Source organism: Kogia breviceps, chromosome 3 (assembly GCF_026419965.1).
Source record: "Kogia breviceps isolate mKogBre1 chromosome 3, mKogBre1 haplotype 1, whole genome shotgun sequence".
Lineage (NCBI taxonomy): Eukaryota > Metazoa > Chordata > Mammalia > Artiodactyla > Physeteridae > Kogia > Kogia breviceps.
In genome coordinates, this window is record NC_081312.1 from 107,712,436 (window position 1) to 107,735,869 (window position 23,434).

Here is a 23,434-nt window from a genome sequence, read left to right on the forward strand (position 1 = left end):
ATTAATGGCCACTATGAGGTAAGTAACAAAAGAAGCCAAGCCTTCCTTGGTTTAGGAGACTTTTATAATATATATGTGATACTTTTTTCAGAGTTTGTGAATGTTACAGAGGAACTGTGGTTATCAGAGCTCCAGGCATCTGGATCACTGTAGACAAAACTGTTCTCTTAGGATAAAATTGACCCTGATGTATATGACAGATACAACCTTCAGTATTTAGAGCAAGAGTATGTAAAGAGCCTTATTTTCTGAGCGGTCTCCTCACTGGATCAACTTCAAATAATTTGTGGTGCTCTTTTCTGTTTTTGGAGGGAAGACATTCATCCTTGTATACATCTGCTGGCATGCATGGCCTTTAGATTTTGACATGAGTGGTCACACGGCATATTTGAAGAAGACTTGTTCTCTAATATTCTTAACTAAAGATGGCCTCTTTTGCAAGTTAGAGGTGAGTGATGAGAGCTCTAGATTCTGCAAGATGCTTATTTCTAATGGCTGTTTTTGTTTGGTGATAATGTTATTCTCTGCCTAGAGCTTCCTTGAATTTTTTTTGAGAGCTCTTAATTGTGGAAAATATACTAAGAAAACTTGGGACACAGATATGCATGTAATTGCATGTCAGGTATAAGGTAAGTGTGGGTATTTTGTTATGGATTGCTAATTTAAAGCTTCTGCAGAGTTCCGTTGGGATCATGTACCAGTATACTAAGTTTGTAAACATTCATGGAAGTAAATACTTGATGTCCCTAAGAATTTTTCCTGCATTTAAATGAATACATGTTTCATCTAAAACATGGTTGGACAACAACTTCCTGGTTTCCTGTTCACATTTATTAACTGTGACTCCATAAATATATACACATTGCATAGCAATACATATTTTCAGTGTTGTTTACAGTTTCAGTTAGAATTCTGGGACTTTTTAAAACTGAAGTAAGAATTCTGGGATATAATAGTTATACTACTTTAAATAACCTTTATGATTCTGAGTTATTTGTGTTATTCTGTGCTTATGTGATAGGTAAACTGGACTTGGTGTAAAAGCATGTCAGATGTGACATAGTTCCCTGCCTTCATAGACTCATTGTTACTTAATCATGTAATCCTGTCAAATTTTAAAGTCCTGTAATTTTTTTCCAACTTCATTGATATCTAAGTGATAAATAACATTGTATAATTTTAAGGTACGCAGCATGATGTTTTGTAATGTGTATATATAGTGAGAAGATTACCACAGTAAGTTTAGTTATTAGCACGTCTATTACCTTACATAGTTACCATTTCTTTTTTTTTGTTAGAATATTTAAGATCTACCATCTTAGCACATTTTTAGTATACAGTGTAATATTGTTAACTAGTCACCATGCTGTACATTAGGCCCCTAGAACTTATTCATCTTGTAATTGAAAGTTTATTGCCTTTGATCAGCATCTCCCTATTTCCCCCACCCCCTAAGCCCCTGGAAGCAATCACCGTTCTATTCTTCAGATTTTTTAGACTCCGCATTATAAGTGAGATCAGAAGTCTTTAATTTTTGTACACAAAACTGATGTTTTGTTTTATAGTTCTTTACTGGTAGAAGTAATTTATGGAATTAGTTGAAAATGGTAGTACTTGTCTAGAATTTTCAAAATCTTAAAAAGATCAGAAAAAAACACTTTATTGTATTAATTTCAAATAAAACTTTTACTGATTTCAGCACATAGCTATAAAGCCTCTACCGTATCATGAAATTTTCAGATACATGGTATTCAGTTTATAATACATTGCCAGATTCTGTTTTACTCATCTTTGCATTCTAATTCCCTTGGGACTGGCCATAAGTATAATAATGTTCAGTATTTGTATTTTCTTAAAGCAATGCATGTTATCATTTTTTTTTTTTTTTGGTCTTGAAACTTTTTCAGTCATATGCAGTGCCAAAGGAAGAGAGAATTTGGTCACTGAATTTTCTGAAATGTCATTGTGGATCCTACCCAGTAGTGTTGCAACGAGGCTAAAAGTCGTATTAGCTGCCTTTAGGACAGAAACAAACCACTCCTTTTGTGGACCAAACCACAAGGTAAAATAACCTTGTTTAAAGAAAAAAGTAAGAGTGTATTGCAGAGGCCTTGGCTAGGTTTATGATGACACAGGACCTTGTCTGAACATGATGATTTCAAAATTTGAGCTTAAAAGGACACTCTGAAATCCAGTCAATGTGCCTCAATAGACTTTTCAGAGGACATCATTCTTGGCAGAAAATGTTGGCTTGACATGTGAAAACTGAATAACTAGAAATGGCAGGTGTAGTCGTACACTTTGCCAGTTCTTCAAACATCCCTTTTTTTCTTTTCATAGATTTTTCTGAGCTAATTATTTTCTCTTTTTTTTTATATATACATATATATACATATATGTGTGTGTATATATGTGTGTGTGTGTGTGTGCCCACACACACTGTTCAAAGCAAAAATGGGAGCTCACCCTTGGATCTCAGAAGGCACATAGGTGGTGAGATGGAAACAAAGACATATAAAAAGGAAGCTGCCACCTCTTGGATCAAACATTGAATGACAGAGTTCTAGGTGTCTAAGTGATGTCCAGAGAGAATATTTATGGAACACATACGAATCGCAATGAGTGTGGTAAGTGCCCTCACAGGGATGTTGGTGTTTAAGAATAGTTTTTTTTTTTTTCCTTCAGTTGCCTGCAGTTGGTCAGTGGGTTCAGAGCCTATCACAGAGTAAATGTTTAAGAAATACAACATTACTGATTTTTTTAAATGTTATTAGATACTTTACAGTTACTTCTTTTAGTGAAATATCTGAAATTAGAATCTAGGGCTGTCTGATATCTAATTTCATACTCTTAATACTCAGTAGTCAGTTTGGCCCTTATCTGGGAATAGCTATTTAGTGTATACCAGGATGTGTTTCAGAAAAGCTAAATACTTTGTCATGAATTTTTCACGATGTATTTATAGGGATACATTTTAGTCATTTTTGTTCGAAAGTGGAAATAAAGTGCTGTTTGAGTTCATAGGGTTGAGAGTACCTCTCTTGCTTAGTTACATGGTGAAGGCCTACTAGAAGAGCAGTATTTGAAATCTAGTTATGACGTTCTAGATGTGGATGTTAATATACAGCTTCAGGTGTTCACATGGCCAGTCCATCTTTGCCAGCAGTGAATAGGTGCAGTTAGTACAGGGGAGCTGCTGGGTTTTTGCTACAGGATACTTCATTCAACTTCTCAAATGGTAGATGAAGAAACCTTGTTCCTGTGACTTCTGCCCTTCAGTCATAAAAATAACCAATAAACAAAAATTTTTAGGAAACAGTAGATGTTTTAACAAATATTTCTAAGAGATATGATATCAGTGAATAGTGTGTTGATTTCCTAGATGTGGTAACTTCTACCTACTACTTTTTAGGGTAAGGTTTATCCAGTTTATCTTCTGTTTTAGTCACTGAACTATGCATAACTTGAATTACTTTGCATTTAGGCATATATATTTTATTTTAAGCATCCACTTCTGGGTCATTTTAAGTGGACTATAAACTGGCAATACCAATAGATTTCCAGATGTCCTGCTTTCTGGGGAAATTTCATCAAATATGTTATAGCTTAGCAGTAAATAAATACTTTGTTGGCCGTATTGGTTATTGAAATCTAGTACTGTTTTCTAATGATGGTTCTCTGTAGTGTTAGTGTTATAATGAACTGTCCACTTTACTTATGAAATCTGAAAATTAGTGACTTTAGTTGGGATTCCTCTAGGTTTGTAAGTGGTAAAGAATATAAAATAATGAGTCAAAACAGAGTCACTCCCCCTGCTGTAGCAACTGGAGAATGAACCCAGACGTGAAACAAGGAGACTTCATTTCCATGGCTTGGACTGAATAAAATAAGAAATCACAGAGGATTTTTAAAAATTGCGGTATGATTACTATGAGAATAAGTTATTGCAGTGATACCGATTTTTCTTTTGTAGGATGGCAGACAATTCAGGCATTATATTTTTCTAATTATCTTTTGCATAATGTGTAACCCTCTCTAGAGAAATTGGCTAGACACTGGATTTTAATTTTAGACAGGATGTTTTCTCGACTAAAAGAGTGAATTATGGCCCTAAGTGATGTCAAAGTAACAGTACAAATATTCCACCCCCCAAAATCGCTGAAGTCACAGTGAAGAAACTTTTATAAAAGCCTGAGTTACTGAATAATATTTTTGTTTGTCTAAGATTATAACATGACAGGTTTTGGAAAAATGGTTACAAGAATGTGCATAGATAGGAGAATGAAACATTAATGGTTCACTAGAGGTCTTGGTGTCATTATGACTGTTCTTTTTCCAAGGCCTGTCATAAAAGTTGGCATCTAGTAGGTTTTTGATGGATAGTAATTTTTGTTACATTGTTGTCTTAATTACTGGTAGAATCAACACATGAATGAACAAAAGGTACAAGAAATTTGCCTTATAGGCAAAATTTGGCTTCCAGTTTAACCTTTATTTTCTAATTTTTATTTTGTGTAAGGGTTGAGTCAAGAAACAAGGAAGTTTATTGTGCCACAACCTGGAAGCAGGGAATTGGGTAGTACTTTCTCCCGCCACCTGCATTGTGTTGCTTATGGGATCTTAGTTCTCAGACCAGCGATTGAAACCAGGACCTCAGTAGTGAAAGTGTGGAATCCTAATCACTGGGCCGCCAGGGAATTCTCTGGATGGTACTGCCTTCAACTCACTTATGTGAGAGTGCCAAATTTCAATTTGGGGCTTTGGTGGGATGAAAAATTGTTGTTGGGATACCTTTCCCTGTTTCAGTCTAGCTCACTGGAGAATAAATCTCCATGTATAGAAACAAAAGTCATGTCTTTATTTGAATTTATTTCTAGAGCATACCTCTTAGAAATCAAGAGGGCATAGTTGTTGAGGCATATACAACAGAGTTTACTGACTAGTGGCTAACAGAGTACTTGACCACATAAAAGTATGTGAAAATTCATCTGTGATATTTATTTAGGTTGGCAGAATATATTGATTATTTATTCTCTTGGTTTTTATAATGCACCTTAAACATTGTCCTACGTAAAAGACTTTGAATACTTGTTTTTGAAACGGCAAACACATGTACAGATAATTCAAAGAAAATAATGGGAAATATCTCAAATTAATTCATAAACATCCTTTTAAAATCATTGTGTAATATATATTTCACTATCAATTTCACAGAGATTTGAAACATGATGTCAACTAGAAGGTGATTGGCTATCATTCATGGACATGAATGGAGCCTAAGAAAGATGGACAAAGGATTTCATCCAGGAACTTAGACTCTTTTTTGCACAATAGATACTCCAATATAGATGGCTGTTTTGGAGCTACCTTTCATATTGAAACTTCTAACTGGTCCCCTTACTTATAGCTTCAGATTCTCTAATTGATCTGTCTGCCATAGCAGTCTTTGGGAAAGATGATGAAACCACATCATGTCCTTGATAAATCTGCAGTTGACATGTTTTAAAAGTGTTAGGGGGCTTCCCTGGTGGTGCAGTGGTTGAGAGTCCGCCTGCCGATGCAGGGGACACGGGTTTGTGCCCCGGTCTGGGAAGATCCCACGTGCCGCGGAGTGGCTGGGCCCGTGAGCCATGGCCACGGAGTCTGTGCGTCCGGAGCCTGTGCTCTGTAACGGGAGAGGCCACAACAGTGAGAGGCCCACGTATCACACACACACAAAAAGTGTTAGAAATAAGCAATAATCAGAGAAGAGGACAAACTGATAATATTTAGAGCATCTTTTGCCACTGTCAAAACTGGAAATTTTCCAGTTATAGTGGCTGAACGTTTGGATTCATAAAATTCAGACACTCCTTTTCTCTTACCCTTTGGTCCATAAGAATCTCAAGAAATTTGCACAGCAAGATACAATGTGATTGCACCCCAGGATGATTTTAGGGTAGTTTCGCAAACCGTTTTTATGTTAACATAGATGAGCAGATTTTTCTGGAGTATCCTGAGTAATTGTACTTATGGACTGCTATAGAAGTCTACACATCATACCAATTTAAGGGTTTTTTGGCCAGGGCCCTTGTGTAGAGACATTTTCTAGATCTTTTAATCTGTATTGATTTGCCTGATCCAACAGCATCAGGATAGCATCTGTCATTCCAGGTTTCTCCCCAAGATTCAAGTGTGTGAAGGGTACCTACCTACTGAATTGAAAATTATTTCAGCTGGGTAAAACTTGAAGTATTGGCTAGTCTGTACAAACTCAAGTAAACATAAACTAACCCTGTAGGAATATGTGGATAGGAAGGGAAGGACAACAGATCTAGAGTTTACCTGGAAGCTTCCCCAGCTCTAAAATTATAGACAAAATAGAGATTTATACTGGCCTGTACTTCATCTTGGCTCTTGGATATTTGCATTTCATTGGCAATCTTTGGATTGGTGGGGTGGAATGTTTTCTTTGCCATGGAATATCAACTTGCCTTTGAAAGTTACCAGTAAAAAACCCTATCTCTGGCATTTGTATGCATATGTGATAAACCTTATTTTCCCCATGGCATTTTAAAACAACTTGAAATCTAATCCCATTAACTAATTAACTGGATATATGTACCTTATGAATTTATTTAAATACTTAGAAAAATTGTGTTTGGGTAATGGTATTGAAATTAAAATGCTCAGTGAATGATGAATATGTGTGAACTCTTCATTGAATGTTAGGAGATGAAGAGAATGAAATTCAACATGTAATAGTTTATTGTATTTTATTCTTTCTTTGCTTAATCTTTTAGCATCTAATACTCAAGTACAGAGGCCTACATTTATAAACATAAATCTATTATTTTTAGATACTTTTTAAGATGAATATTGTAATAATACAGCTTGTTTCCTAAGGAAGTTTCTAAAAACATGTTTGGTAAAATTGTCTTCTGGAAAAGACTTAAGAAAGGGATTCTGAGGATCCCTTTTTGTAAGCTATACACAATTCTGTATTGTTTATGGATAGCAGAAAAGAGAAGGACATGGGAATGTTTAATACATCAATCAGAAAAGCAAAGGAAGACACTAATTACTGTTTATATGCATTTTGAGAATACTATTTATGAAATAACCAAATATAATTGCTTTGTGATATTTCTTAATGTATTGCAAATGCTGAGTTTGCTAATATATGTAGAAGAATTATTTTTAATACATGATTATAGAAATAAGGATTGTTAGAATATCTCTGAATGATATACATTTCAAATCATTTGATTGGATTATTGTGGTGGGTTTTTTGGGGGAGGGGGATTGTTCTGTATACAATTGTTACCTAAGAAATTTTATTAAGGGTGCTCTATCTGGTTGTAGATGTTATCCTGTAAATGATTTTTATGTTAAAATTTGTATGGTATGAGATTGCCTTATCATGAAGGAATTTTTGCACAGGAGAAGAGCCTCTATGAACACTTGTATGATCAGGGTTGAGTGGGTGTTTTTTATTGCTTTGGATATAATAGAAAGACTACTGTGCTGTACCATCCTATCAGGCATAGAGGTGGGTGACATTTTGGGCACTTCCGTTACTAGAATGTAATGTTGGTTACTGAGAGAAATTTCTAGACCGCTTTGTATTAGGTAAATAAAAGCTGAATTTAGGAGATAGAGAGTTAGGGGGTTTTGGAGGGTTGGGTGTTTATATGTATATGTACAGAGACATAAGCAGCATCTGGGCTTTACTCCATGCTCAGATATGTTGGGCATCTACATACATTTTATAAATATTCTAATGTTAAACACAGGTAGAATTTTTTTCATTTTGCCAGTGGACTTGCCTATCAATATTAATTAATTCATTTCTGGTAGAAGTTGTTAAACAGTTTGTCATAAACAATGTTATAATGTTTTCTTGTTTAACCTCTAATTTTCTTTTTCTTTTTTTTAACCTCTAATTTTCTACATGTATAAACATTGTAAATACATACCAACCTAATAGTACAGAAATAATTTTGTTGGCAAAAAAAATGTTCCATTTAGCCTCTCATTGTGTTCATTGGATCACTAGACTCATTTTTAGGTTGTGGTGAGAAATACATTGTGTAGTATTTAATATAAATATATCATTGTTTTATGACAGGATTCATCATGGTGAAAACGTCACTGGACTGCCTTTGTTTATAGTTTGCAGATATATTTGTGTACAAATAGAACACGGCTCTTTGTATATCTTAGAGAAAGCTCCACATGTGGTAAAATATTATAGGTTAGAAAAATTTTCATTTGTGAGTGGAATTTGACTTTTAATGAAAATAGTGAATTGTTATTTTAAAGTACTTATTTCTATTTGTATAGGCAATTTGTAAATTTTTATGGATGATGTTAGTGATGGTATATCACACCTGAGTTCATTAAACAGTGGGCTGACTAAAGGAATGTTTTTGTATTATGTGTATATAATAGACACCATTATCATATGTTTTTTAGGCATATGAGCTATAATTTCTGCATGTTTTGTAAAATACTAACTATATAGAGTAAAAATTTTTGCTAATTGTCAGATTATCTTAGCAAATAATTGGGCAGCTAAAGGGGTGTTTTTATAGATGGTTGTTAATAAAATAGTTAGAATATATAATAGTTTTGCTTTATACTTTTAGTCCTTGATTTATAGGGATTTCTTAACATATACATATGTATACATATACACACATGAATACATGCACGTGTTTTATAAAACTAGTGATATTAAAAGTCATAGAATGGAATTATTTTTTGGCTTAAACAATTACCATTTGGCCTTGAGGGCAGATGATATAGGAAGTTTTAGTTTATGAACTTTATGTAGTTGCTGGAGGATATTGTGAGGCTGCTAGATATATGGTAAACAAACGTTGGTCTTGTGTTCTTTAAAATAACATCTGCCTAGTATTTGCTGAGTAGGCATATATTTTGTGAGTACCAAACTTATAGACAAAGGTGAAAACACTATTTTGGTAAATTGAATTGCTAAACCACATCTATTTGGGATATATATGGTTGCTCAGGATTGTATTATTACTTTGTTTTCTGTATTGAAGATACATGTTATTTCATGAAATAATTTTGGATATATAATTTCTGTCAATTTTGGAAATACCTTTTCACTTAAATGTTAAAGTTGTAATCGTTGATCATAGATATAGTACAATGAGCATCTTCATGAATTAGGCTTGATTTTTAAGGGGTTTTTGTTATTGAGGTTTTGTAATTAGACATTCTTTGTTTAAAGTGTAGAAATCATTGCCATTCGTATTTTTAAATGCGTAAACTTGTACAATTTTTCTTATTCCAATCAAATTTTTGAGTTTTAAATGTTGGGACAGAGCAGGGAAGCATTTGACTGCTGTGTGTTGAACAGACAAGCTCTTCTATAACAACTTCCTAGGTATTTAGGAACTCCCTCTCCATACACACACATACACACAATTAATATATTAATGTTGAACTAATGGTGAAAAATATCTATTACCAACAGAAGTGTTACATGACCCCTATGTGTTTATACTTGGTCTGTATGGGGGGGGAATTATTAGGTAGTTGTGTGCATGTGATCAAATGTTTGTTTTTTATACCATATAATTCAATAGATGTGCAGAAATTTCTGTCATAGTTTTGAAAGTATATTTACCTAAAATTAATAGCACATAAGCTTTTTTATTGTAGAAATGGTACACTAAGTCTCACTTAGCTGAGTGACATTTAGACTTCTGTATATGTAATTACATTATAAACACATGTTCTTTCTAGATATAGACATTTCTGATATACATATAATTTTACCTCTTGTTTGTGGGACATGTAGGTATAACTTATTTTCACAGATGTGCTGAGGTTCATGATGAAATTCATTTTTCTAAAGAGCATTTTATAGAAATGTTTCTGTGTTCATTTGTTACATGGCAATAACCAAGACAATTTTGTAAATAAGGGACAAGAGAAATAATTTAAACATCTGGTATTTCTAGATGTACTGAGAGTCTCAAAAAGTATAATTTTGTAAAAACTTTCATTGTAAATGTGTTAGTATTGATACTGTTGTCTTTTAAAATCAACATGGCAATGAAGTTGACAAACAGGCTCTTGGAGCTATGCAAAATTTATCATATTAGTTTGGTTGTTAAGAGGAAATGTTGACAAGATTATGCATTTACCCTGTTCTCATGTAGAAGAAGAATTTGCCATTGTATCAAGTATGTATATTTAAAACTTACACCATGTAAATTCATTTGGTGTTTCTGGATGTACCGAGATTCCTGATATAGTTCATTTATATTATTTTTTATTAAGACTTTTTATTAAGGGCAGTTTTAAGTTCACAGAAAAATTGAGGGGAAGGCACAGAGATTTCCCATATGCCCCCTGCCCCAACGCTTACATAATCCCTCCCCCATTATCAACCCAGGACATGTAGAGTCCACCCCTGTTATCACATTCCCCCATCAGAGTGGTACATTTGTTATAATTCATGAGCCCATATTGACACATCACATCATAAATCACCCAATGTCAGTAGTTTATATTATGGTTAACTCTTGGTGTTCTACATTGTGTGGGTTTAGGCAAGCATATAATGACATGTATTCATTGTCATCATATTTTAATGGCCCTAGAAATCCTCTTTGCTCCAACTACTCATCCCTCCCCTTGTATTTCTTTTTTTTACTTTGTTTTCCTTTTTTTCCCCTTACTATTCAAATTAATAAATGACTTTGTCAGAGAGATTTTATACTACCTCCTGGAACTATACACAGTTCTGTATGTGTTCCCTTGGTTGCATGACAATATTCAAGACAACTTTGTAAATAGGCAGATACGAGTTTTAAATTTTTATCATCTAGACTTTCTAGATGTATAGAGTCTCACAAAGTATAATTTTGTAAATAATTCACTGTAAAGTTTCATTGTTTTCTTCTTATGTCTCAGCAGTGAAATTGATGGAACTGTGGATTTCTTGAGCTGTATACATATTTTGGGATCTGCTGAGTTATGGGAAAGCAAAAGTTAAAAGGATATTTTTTCACTTTTGCATTCTCATCTGAAAGAAAATTTTACATTTTAATCATTGTAGTGCTTCGATTTTTATACATTAAAAAAGCCAAGTCATAATTTGTAGTTGTGTTGCTAATAGGGCATTACACATTTTAATCAGGAGATTTTATTCTCTTTGAATTATACAGTTTTGTGTTTAATTGGACTGTATGACAACATTCAAGACAACCTTGTAAATAACAGTAAATTTATCATTTAAAAATTAGTTTTTCTAGATGGCATGGAATTACACGAAGTACAAATTTGTAAATATCTCATTGTAGAGGATCATGAGGTGGCTTCTATAAATGTTTTAGCAGAGTGATAGGTAACTAGGAGTTGACCTTTTAGGGCTTTGTAACATTTTGGTGTTTATGTAGTGGATTTTTGGGGATAGGGGTACACAGATTATCTCCATATCTTCAGATTTTTAGGTTCTCATGTTATAAGATTAGATTGTATACTTTTAACGAACAAATGCCCATGGGATTTATTTTCATCTTCAGGAAGAAAAAGGAAGACATGAAAAGGGAATTGTCATTTTAAACCGCAGGTATATTCATAGTTATATAACATTGCTGAAGTAAGGGTTATTTTGCTATGCTATGTAAACCTACTGTTTGCAAATTTATATATGTATATGCATATGCATGTATATTATAAATGTATATACATGTACATATGTAAAATTAGTTCTAGGGGTATAGATATGATAGTGTTCTTTCTCATTTATTAGCTTACTGCTTTACTTGTTTTTTTTAATGGAAATAATATTTCAATTGTAAGCTTAAACATGTAGAAGCCCATTTCATGTTTATATCTAAACGAATATTTTTATATAAAACGTTTAAGCAGTTGTGGATTTTTTTGTTTCCATATATACATCTGTATGAGAACAGAATTTCCATGATTATGAGTATTTTATTTTTCTGAGAGCTTTTGAAAATTTTCTGGAGAGTAGTTAATTTGTATGTTATAATCAGTAACCAATGTCAAGTATTCTCAGTTGCCTATAATGTAAATAACGAATTTCGTAGAATCCTATCCAGTATTAAAGTGTAATCAGTACATCTTTTTGAACAAGTTTGACAATGACAATTGAACTTTGAGTGTGTAAAATTTTTGAAATGATATAATCTGCTGACGGGATTTTATATATTCCTACTCTCAAATCCATAAAGAAGAAAGTATGTTATAGGTCAAGTATAACAAATAATTTGAATATATGAAATACACATCATTAAAAGAACGATTGTAATGATAGCTAATTCATATGAATATCATTCAAACACTGAAAGTATTCTGATATTGAAGGGTGTTTTAAGTTGATTTTTAAAATTGTCATTTTTGTACAAATATCAGCTAAAGTGTGTGTGCTGAGGTGTGTCCATATGCCTCTGGTTTTTCTATTTGAAATATTAATGGTTACTGTTCCTTGGAAATGGGATTATTCAGACATGATAATGGAGTTAAGTAATGCTTACTCATTAGTGTTACTACAATAGTGATTAATTTAGCATTCTTTCTGAAATTTTTGTACATGTGTAAGTTAAATACTAAAACATAGTTTTTATATTTGTGTATTGCTACATGACAATCTAAAATGCAAATGTGAATTATTGAATAGAAAGTTGTCTGGAAAAACATGGCAAAATTTTAACATTACTGTATAAAAAGATCAGAAAAGAAGGGACTGCTGCTACTTTCTGCCTTTGAAACTTTAAAGGTATTTCAGAAGCAACATTTAAACAACAGAGGAAATGTTAAAGATACAACCAATTTGTGCCTGTCTTCATCGTTACCTATTGACATCTCGGGAGTGTTGGGCTGTTGTATCCGACTTAGTATTCCCAGTGACTGTTACTAATAGTTTTTGAGTGATCGTGAAGAGCGTGTGACTTAGACACTAGTGCGGCAAAGAGTTTTACACAGTGAAACAGAGTATTGGACTATCCACGGAAAGAAGGATGAAGATGGCATTTGAGGTACGTGCTAAACAATTATATTTGGGTTGGCAAACACAAAGGGTAATTTTATAAGGCAGTGCCATATTTGTGGCATATTGTAAGGGGGAGGAATCTCTTGGGATAAATTCAAATTACTCTATTGGGCATAATTGGAAAATGGATTGTTTTCTTTTATCGTAGTTGAGTCTGTCAGAAGGATTTCAAATAGGTCTTTATGGCTTTTTAGATTATTCAGAATTGGCCTGAAAAATGTTTCAGTAGTCTCAATGTTTGTGCTAAATGTACTCTGAAAAGGTGAAAAGGTAAAAAAAAAAACGGCTCTTTGGGCAGTCATATTTGCTAGTTTAATTATTTCCATTCACTATTCCCGTCAGTTCTAAAGTCAAATATTGTATACTTGCTTCTCAGGTGAACATGATGAAAGAAAGACATAACATGCAGATAACCTGAGGATGTCTGACATCATCAGGAACATTCTTCCTGTGAAGTTCCTTAATTTATAAATCTCAACTGTAAACCACAGGTAAGAAGGTTCTGGATCAAGAAATGCTGTATTAGGATGAGATTTTGGCTAAGCTCGGGAAAATAACACTGGGGGCAGACTTTGTTCTTGAGTACCTTTGAGTTACAAACATTCTTGAGAATAGGTAAACCAGTTATTTAAAAATATAATTTTATTAAAGATGGGGTCCATGAATAATGTAGGTGGTTACTTATGCCTTCCTTCAATTAATTTACTTATGACTAAACATGACAACTAATGTTATAAAGGAAATGATCAATATTTTAATAATTATAAATTAGAGAATAGACCAACTATTTTTGCATGTGTAGTTTTGTGGTATGATAAAGAGAAGTTCATGACAACCTAAAAAAGATACTGATATAGTAGAGTAGTAGTAATAAAGTCATATTGAAGTTGGAGAGTTGAATCAGCTGTAGGATTGATTAATGAGGAACTGTTACTAAGCCTTAACTGAAATTGTAACAAAGTTCAACATGAGCCTCCATTTACCTGCTACTTCAGTGTTTGGTCAGAATGCTATGTATTTTACCTTATAATGTTTCTTGTTTTTCCCTATAGGGAGATGATAGTTCCAAGAAAAGACACTTTTGCCATCTTTGTTTTCAATCTCAGTAATTGGTACCATGAGACCTGTTGCAGTATTCCTCTTTTCAAGTGTTCATCACTCCCATCCATCCCTGGGCCCAGGAGAACCCCTTGGCGATAATGATTGTGTAAGGACACTTTGAGTGCTCATTTGATTCAGGGAGGGGCACTTTGGTTAGATAGGAATTGATTATTCTGCTTTTCTTAAGCTTAATGGATTTTTGGGGGCAGCTAGTTAGTGGATATTGTTCAGGGTAACATTATCCTAAAACTTAGTTATGGATAATACATTATTGTGTTATTTCCATGGATTCTGTGGGTGAAAATTTCTGACAGTGCTAGAATGTCTGTGGGATCAATTGGGAAGGCCCAGTCCAATGATTGAGAGTGATTCAGATGACGGGAGTCTTCTGGATGCTTTTTCACTCACGTCTGGCAGTGGTTTTAGATGACTTGGAAGGTTGGGCTTAGCTGAGGCTTTCAAGTAGAGTACCTTCACACAGCCAGGTTCCCACATGAATCATAAAATAAAGTGTTAGAGCCTTGTGAAAGTGGCATGGCCTTTATGAACTAGTTTCAGAAGTCATGTAGCATCTTTTATGCCATACTCTGTTGGCTAACGGTGCCATATGGCCAACCAAAATTCCATAGCATGGTGGGATAGTGCCAAGGGGACTGCAGACCCAGACAGCTTGTAAAACCAGATGAAAGAAGGTACAGTAGGTAAGAGCTACAAATGTGGCACTTCAGTAGTTTTTGTTTTGTTTTCTTTTTTGGGGGGGTGGTCCTTGATTTTCAGAATTCTACTTCTCTCACACTCAGAATCCTTTGCAGATAATTTACGATAAACATCTTATTCATTGCCTGGCATAAAATAAAGTCTTACTGAACTGAATTGTTTTGTGATTTGGGGAGTAAATTAGGCAAAAGATAAGTTAAAAGTGCATGGTTTTTGGACTAAGTCAGTTTGGGGAATGCAAAAGGGAAAAGGCCCAGGTGTGATGTGTTGATACCAAAAGGTAAAATCTTAGAACTACAAAAGCTATGGAACTGTTAAAAAAAGAATGAGTGGGGACAGTTGTTGATGAAATCAGTAATGTCATAACACATACTGAATCCCTGCTCTTAACACACCAGGAGTTTTTCCCTTCATTTTTTACTATACCCTACAGGAAGGTTTATAATTCATGGGATGTGCTGTGAAGAGTGAATGCTGACAAATTCCTTAAATATTCTTTCTCAGAGAGCCTCATTGCCTACGTGCTGTCCATGGGATAACCTTGAAAGTGAAAGTTTTAATCAGAAAATGTTTCTTTTTTCCTCAGGATAAATCATAGCTAAATAGAAGATTAATGGTTTTGGGAGGTACCTACTCAGCAATTTTGATGGACCCTGGAATAATGAATGGGTCAGGAGCCAAATCTTTTCCTAAGTTCCGTTGTAGTCTCTATATCTTCAATATAGTTACTGTTTTTCTTGTCAAATGGACTAAGCTCCTTGGTTATTTTCATTGTAATGTTTAGGCATTATGTTTCTTGTACAGAAATGTATGTAGATTGCATGATATCATGAGTGAGTGATCTGGAGATACAAGAAACCATACATAGTAAAGAAACACAGACAACATGAAGAGAAAGTTTGAAGGATCAGTCAATTTAGCAAGATGTAAGAAGAAAGACTCCCAGTATCGGGCTTTCTCATTGTTAGAAAACTCCAAAATGAATTTTGATCCACCTGTTATTTCTTCATAATAGAATAGCTGTTGCATCATGAAGTATGCTACTAAACTTTTCCCATTTTTTCCCCAGTGTATCCTCTCAGGTGATGACTGAATAGGAAAAACTGATGCCATTGCTTCTGCGACCATCTTCAGTAAAACCAAAGACAGTCTTCATAATGTATAGAGATTCCTCATTGATGTGTTGCAATGGACACTCCCTGTAGATCACAAAAACAGGCTGAGAAGGCTGAAATTTCATAGTGACCGAAAGGGTGATATTGGAGAGAACTGTAACCAGGCATGTTGACTGTTTTCATTGTTGCCATTGGACTAAATCTCAGGAGCTTGAATGATGGAGGCATTATTACACAGAGAAGCTCAGGATGGTATAATTTCAAGGCTTCATTACAGTGCTCCCATAAGTATTAGGTGCACATTTTTAAAATTTTCATTTATCACAGGGAAATTTAAAACTGACTCATAAAAAATCATCTTTTTCAAGATTTCAAAGGACATGAAAATTTGTGAAGTATAATATTTTACTTTTTAAATGCCTTTTTTCCTCTTCTAATTCTGCCATCTCTGTCTGTGTTATCTACTATTAATGAAATTTTGTGCACATCCTTTTGGGTGTATTGATAAATTAATATGCAAGTTATTTTTTGGGGGGGTCTATATACTAGCTACAAATTTTCTACACAGTAAACATGGTTTATATATAAATTGTAAATTTATCCAATTTGTTGAAATAATTCCAATGATTTGGAGCTGCTAGGACTAAGGGTATCCAAAATTTATAGTTTTGAGTCCAAACTAGTTTTCCCTATTATACAGACAGGACCTCATCAATCTTGTTCCCCAGTGTTTATGTGGGCATATTTCCTAAAACTGTACAAGTGTTACATTTTTAATCTTTGGTAATATGGTATTACAAAGAATTTGCTTTTCTTTTACTGTTCATCTCTGTCATCTTCATATATGCTTAATCCTTACTAGTCATTTGTGTTACTTCATTTTCTTCTGTTTTTTTTCCATTCTGTTGTTATATCAATGTCTTTGTTACTGGTTTCTAAGAACTCATTTTTTATTAAGGATGTTAACCATTTGTCATGCAGTGCAAATGAAGTACCATATTTTATTGCTATCAATTTACTATGGGGTTTTGTACTTTGGTTGTGTATTAAAATATAATCATGTGCTTTATGCCTTTTGAGTTTTGTGTTTTTCTTAAAAAATATGTTTGCATTAGTATCATTTCTTGGTCTGTATTTTCTTTTTTGCATCAGATATTTTGTCATGTTATTTCTCTTTCCATTAATCATTACTGTAGTTTTAAAGCATTACATATTCAAATTACTCACCTTAACCTAAGTAGTTACCATTTATTTTCAATTCTACCATAATCATATAGAAATTCTGACGTACAATTGCATTTCTATTTATTGGTTTGCCTTACCTTCTATTGATACTTTAAAATTACTGTTGAGTCTTATCTATTCCATTGAGTTCTATCTCATTTCTCTTCTCTTTCAGAATATTCCCTGTCTGTACTTGCATTTTTTTCTCTCAATTGACGCTTAAAATTACTTTGCAAGTTGGAAAAAATAATGCAGTTTTTATTTCATTTGCAACAAATTTAATAGATTAATTAGGAGAGAATAGATCTCTTTAAAATTGAGTCTTCCTATCAAACAGCAAGGTATGTCTTTCTATTTTTTTATCAAATTGTTATGTTGGGATACTGCTAGTTTAGTTTTTTTAAGTTCATTCCCAAGCATTTCATAGTTTTCTTAATGTAATGATGGGGATTGTACACCTAGTTTATTTTCATATTGATATAGGAGGGCCATTTGTATACTTTTTAAATGCAGTTTCATCGAAATTCCAAATTGTAGGGTTTTTTTTCCCAATTTGTAAGTACTTATGGGTCATTTTAGGAATTTTTCTCTCTTTAATTAAGGATTTTTCACCAGATTTGGTGACAGGTTTAATAAAATGTCTCGTGTTTTACAGTTGATATATTTGCCATTATAATTATTGATTAGGCTAAAAATTGAATTTTTCTAAAAATGAACATTTTACATCCAGTGAATATGTGAACTAAATTTTGTTCATTTTTCTATTCTCCCCTATTATAGTCATTATAATTTTAATTGCACTTTCTGTAAAGATAATCCTAAACAAAGAGCTTTATTTTGTTCTATTTTTGTTGGAATTTTATATTTGGTTTATTGGCTCTATCAAAACTTTTATTTTTTTCATGAAGTAGACTGAAAACAAGAAATACTATCATTATTTCATTTTTAATTCTATTTTGATATAACCTTATACCTACAAAAATTAGCAAAAGTAGTACATAGGTTTCTTTTGTTGTTGTTCATTTGGGTTTTTAATATTTCCCAGCTTCCTTATATTAACATCTTACCTATGCAGGATACAATTATCTAAAACAGGAGACTTCTGTTGATGTACTACTATTAACTGATTGTTTTATACATCCAAAATGAGATCCAACATTACATATAGTTGTCAAAGTCTCCTTTTCATGATTTTTTTGATTTGTTTTGTTTTTGCGGTACGCGGGCCTCTCACTGTTGTGGCCTCTCCCGTTGCAGAGCACAGGCTCCGGACATGCAGGCTCAGCGGCCATGGCTCACGGGCCCAGCCACTGTGCAGCATGTGGGATCTTTCCAGACCGGGGCACGAACCCGTATACCCAGCATTGGCAGGTGGACTCAACCACTGCGCCACCAGGGAAGCCCCCTTTTCATGATTTTGACACTCAAAGAATCTACAAATATTTTAACCATGAATGTCTCTCAGTATAGGTTTGTTTGATTTTTTTCTTTGAATTTGAGGTTATATACTTTTGGCAAGAATACTACAGAAATGTTGTAGTTCTCAGTTCATCACTAGGGAATCACATAATGTTGATAGTGCCTTATGACTAGCAATGTTACTTTGCTTACTTAGTGTTGTAATTAATAAGTATCTTTTGGGAAAGATACCACAAGTACTGTTTCTTATCATACTTGCATATGCTAATTTTAGCATTTATTGAGGTTTCCTGTCAAATCATGATTTTAAAAAAATTCTGTCAATCCTACATTTTATTAATTGGAGTTGTCCAATTATTTGGAGCTGTCCATTCTTCTCCATTCAGTTTTTCAGTTATTCATTTCAATGTAGACTCATCGATATTTTCTTTATCCTATGGATAAAGATGGATATCCACTACATTACTCAGTTTTTTTAAAAAAAATTTAAGTTATCCCACATTTGGCCTCTGTGTCTTTTTAACGTGTCCCTATCCTTTCTCGAGCACTTAATTTCTGGCTACGTAACAGTGTCCAGGTTCATTTTGTTCTTATCTTGCTCTAACCATTTCTCCTAGGATCCCTGGTTCCTTATGGGAAATAGATAGTATTTGGAAAGCAAGATATGTATCAGAAGTTCAGTTTTCTTTTATGGCTGAATAATATTCTGTGTATATACCACATTTTATATGTTGAACACTTGGGTGTTTTCAGTTTTTGACTTTGAATAATATGGCTAGTGGCTATCCACATTGAACAGTGACACTATGAACATTGATGTGCAAATGTCTGAGTCTCTTTTCGTATCCTTTGGGTATATACTTAGGAGTAAAATTGCTAGGAGTGATGGTAATTCCATGTTTAGCTTTTTGAGGAACTATCTTAGTTTTTGTTATGAAAAGTTTCAAAGACAAATAAGAGCATAGTAAACTTTCATGTATGTTGGAACTAGATATTTTGCCATATTTTAAAAATTAGAAATACAGTAATATTTCAGTCCTGAATTTGTATATGTACAGATCACATTTAAAAATAACTACAATGTTATATCCCTAGTTTTATTAACTAGAATCCCTTAATATATTTAAAAATAAATACTATATAAATTTGTTAGTCGTTCCAAAGATATCTATGATAGTTGAAAGAAATCTGAATCGAAACTGGGATCATACATTTTTATCTAGGCCACTTTTATCTTAGTTTTGGCAAATATATTAATTTGTTATCAATATTCAACCTCGTTATTTTGATATAGGACATTTCCCTTGCTTTTTTATATGTGTGTTAAAAACTTTTAAGATTTGATCTTTTGTAATTTATTTCATTTGGGAGGAATTTAATTTTCATGTTTGTTATATTCTTAATGATTTTATCTACTATATTTTAGCGTATTGAATGCATTTTTGTGAGCTAATTGGTTTAGGTTATTTCTACCTTGAGATTTTCTCTGTCTCTATCTCTGTCTCATATTATCCTTCTCACATACATATACTTGTATATATTTATAGACTATGTAAATACCTTTATAAATTATATATATATACATTTATATTTATATAGATCATAACAGAAGTACAGCCCACATTTGTAGCTGTGTTAGGGGTGCTAGGAAAGATGCTTATTCTCCAGTGTAGAGTTCTGTAAGTGATTGTTACCATGGTTAACTGTAAACTTGTTAGAGATCTGTGTCTTTATCATTCTATTCTGTATCTCTATCATTCTACTAGAAATCATTTTAGTCTTACTAAATTGACTTGCTATTGATTTCCTGACTTTAATTTTCTTTTTGTTTCATTTCATGTAGAATATTTGATCATGCTTTCAATCTTCCATGAGCTCTTAGCTCGTGGAATGTCTTAAAGTATGTCCCAAATAGAATCTGATAATGCATCTTCCATTTTCCTATCTTCTCATTCAAGAAATAACAACTAAGATCTAGTTTTATTTCTTCTGAATGTATTTTGTTACCTCAAGATTTGGGGACACCAATCTTTTTAAGATATACCATCATGCTGCTTCTTGAAAAATATAAAATGTAATCATTCCATATAGTATATCACAGCAGGTTACCTAGTCCCACCTATGAAATATTTCTTGATAAAAATTCTCATTTAAACTTCTGTATGTGTTTTTAAAATAGAGTAGTGTTCAACTCAGCAGTTGAAGAATTACGCATTCCATCTCCTTTGGTTTGTTAATCTATTCTTCAGCATCCCTTAGTTTTTAATTTTTTTCATGTCATTTACCTTTGGAGGAAATCAGGCTATTTTCCTTTAAAAACTTGCATTTCTATATTCTGGACATGGTAGATGGCATGCTACCTATGGTGGTATTTGATATTTTCCTCAATTTTCTATGGTATTTAGATTTTAAATGCCTTATCAGACTGGTTTTATTCATTCTTCAATCATTTATTTTAGGACTGTTTCCAATTGCATCACATAATAATTCATTATCACATCATAATGTTTGTATATCTTTCTACGATGTCAAGAATCATTCAGTATTTAATTCTGGCATCAGCTTTTCACTTAAAAAATTATGGCCTTTATTCATTATTTCATTAATAGTTACACATTTGCTCTAAATAAGTGATAAGAAATTTCTTAATTTAAATAGGAACTTTCTACAACTGTTAAATTCTTAATTCAAATGGAAACATAGGATGAAGAATCTTTGATTCTTTCCATTTAATTATCAATTATAGGATAATGAATTTGATGTCCTATCTGTCTCCAGAGATGATTAGTATAAATTCATGTACTGTAGTCTAAAGACAGAACTGCATAAACTTGAGTGTTTAACAGTTGTATTGCTAATAATGTTAGTATGGCAATTAGGAAACCCATGTGTACATACAGACAAAGGATAATTCTAACTATTCAAATTTGTATTCAATTTTTAGAATTCATTGTACAGCTTGTAGTTAGGATATTTTTTCTCAGCCTTTATAAAATTCATTTTTATTCTATTCGTATATGTATAGCAAATAATGCTTGGTTTTTATTTACCTTTTAAATGCTTTTTATTTACCTTTTTGTGTTCCTTTCTCTATTTTACAAAATGTTTCATTATGTTTCCATTTGGTTACCTTTACTTACTTTCACTATCTCATTTTGGAAAGATGCACAATGTTTTTTCTTCATCTAGCTCATATACTTTAAAATAGTCTTAAACATATATTTAGCTTTCAAAGAATTTGTGAATGTGTTTTTGACATTTTTTGGCTTGAAGGTTGAAGACAGTAGCATGTTCTGTCTTACTGTTCATGGGGATAAGGAGGTGATTTGCACTAATCCTGTATACAGACAGATATGTGAGGTCTCCATGTGTGCCAGAGATACATGAACTTTAAAAAGTTATCAGTAACTCACTTCCAAGTGTATAGTTATGGAGCAAGGACAACGCAACTGCAATAAAAACTACATAATGTAAGGTGTTGAATGTAAGACACATAGTAATCACTGTTCCTTAGAAATTTAAAAATTGCACTGGGAAGATACTATGAGCACCCTTGGTCTTGGGTTGGAGAATATTTAAGTAAGTCTTGAGAGATACTCACTTGTCCTTTGTTCTTCCTGGCCCTATCTAGGCCTCTGACACATTGTTCCACTCCTGTTATCCTGCTTAATTATTTCTAAGGTAGGCAATGTGAGAAATACCCTCCAGGGTTGCTGCACAGCTTTCTCTACTCTGAGAGAGAAAGTATAACTCACTCTAAAATGTAGCATTAAAAAAATAAATGTAGCATGCCAGTGTTGTTTATTTTCCAAGTGTTTACATATTTCCCTTGTGTCTTCCTTGATTTCTCATTTGAATCCATTGTCAGAGAACACACTTTTTGATTTCAGTTATTTTAAATTTGGTTAGATTTGCTTGTTTTGTGGCTTGAGCTGTGGTCTGTCTTGGTAGATGTGCCTTGGGAACATCTGCCACAGTTTCATGGAGTACACTATGGATGTCTACTAGATTCTGTTGGTTGATTATGTTGTTCGGCTTTGTATATCCTTGCTATTTTCAGGATAGCAGCCTATCAATTGCTCAGAGTGGGCTGTGGAGGTCTCCAACTATAATTGTGGATATATACTAGCATTTCTGTACTTGTTTGTTACAAGAATCGGTTCATATCACACACATGCTACATAATGCTCTTCTCACCCAACAATGCCGTGTGAAAATCTCTTCCAGTCAACCATAATAAAACTAATTCACTGTTTAAAGAAATGTAGCATGCCTGAAATGTGTCATGGGCAGAAGACTTTCATAGGTTGCATATGATTCTTCATCTCTTAACCTGTGTTGACCATAGAATCAAGTGTGAAGCAGAGGTGCCACAAAAGGAGAATATCCTGGAACAATCAGCTGTAACATGGAGTAGAGGTCTTCTCATGCATGAAAAGTAATTGTTTTGTTAAGCCAGTGAGACTTTGAAGTTGCTTTGACTTTGACTAATATAGACGGATAAAATGCAGACAAGAATTTAAGGATTGGTGGATGAATGCATAGAATGGAGAGTTGGATTGGTTTTAGGAGTGGATAGATGGAAGGATGTAATGAGATTTTCTACATAATCAAGCTTATGTGGATTTAAGAATCAGTGGGTGAAATAATGCAAGGTTGGATATTTGGAAAGAAAGAAGGCTGGGAGAGATGGATGCTTTACGGAATTTAGCATACAGTAATGCATGAATGAATGCAAAATCGGCTAAATGTAAGACCACACGGAAACTAGAATATATATGAGTGGATGGCTGGATGCAAGAATCAATTAATGTTTTGG

General features: G+C 33.3%; 1 long non-coding RNA gene and 1 other non-coding gene across 2 annotated transcripts; both read left to right on the forward strand.

Annotated features, from left to right (window-relative positions):
* The first annotated feature begins 1,924 nt into the window (after positions 1–1,924).
* Positions 1,925–17,040, forward strand: LOC131752541 (uncharacterized). The gene is made up of 5 exons (XR_010839742.1): positions 1,925–2,627; positions 12,767–13,025; positions 13,416–13,530; positions 14,092–14,246; positions 15,927–17,040. It is a non-coding gene; the product is annotated as an uncharacterized lncRNA (long non-coding RNA).
* On the forward strand, positions 2,119–2,192 carry LOC131754199 (small nucleolar RNA SNORD107). Its single transcript, XR_009335229.1, has one exon. It is a non-coding gene; the product is annotated as a small nucleolar RNA SNORD107 (small nucleolar RNA).
* Positions 17,041–23,434: the final 6,394 nt, after the last annotated feature.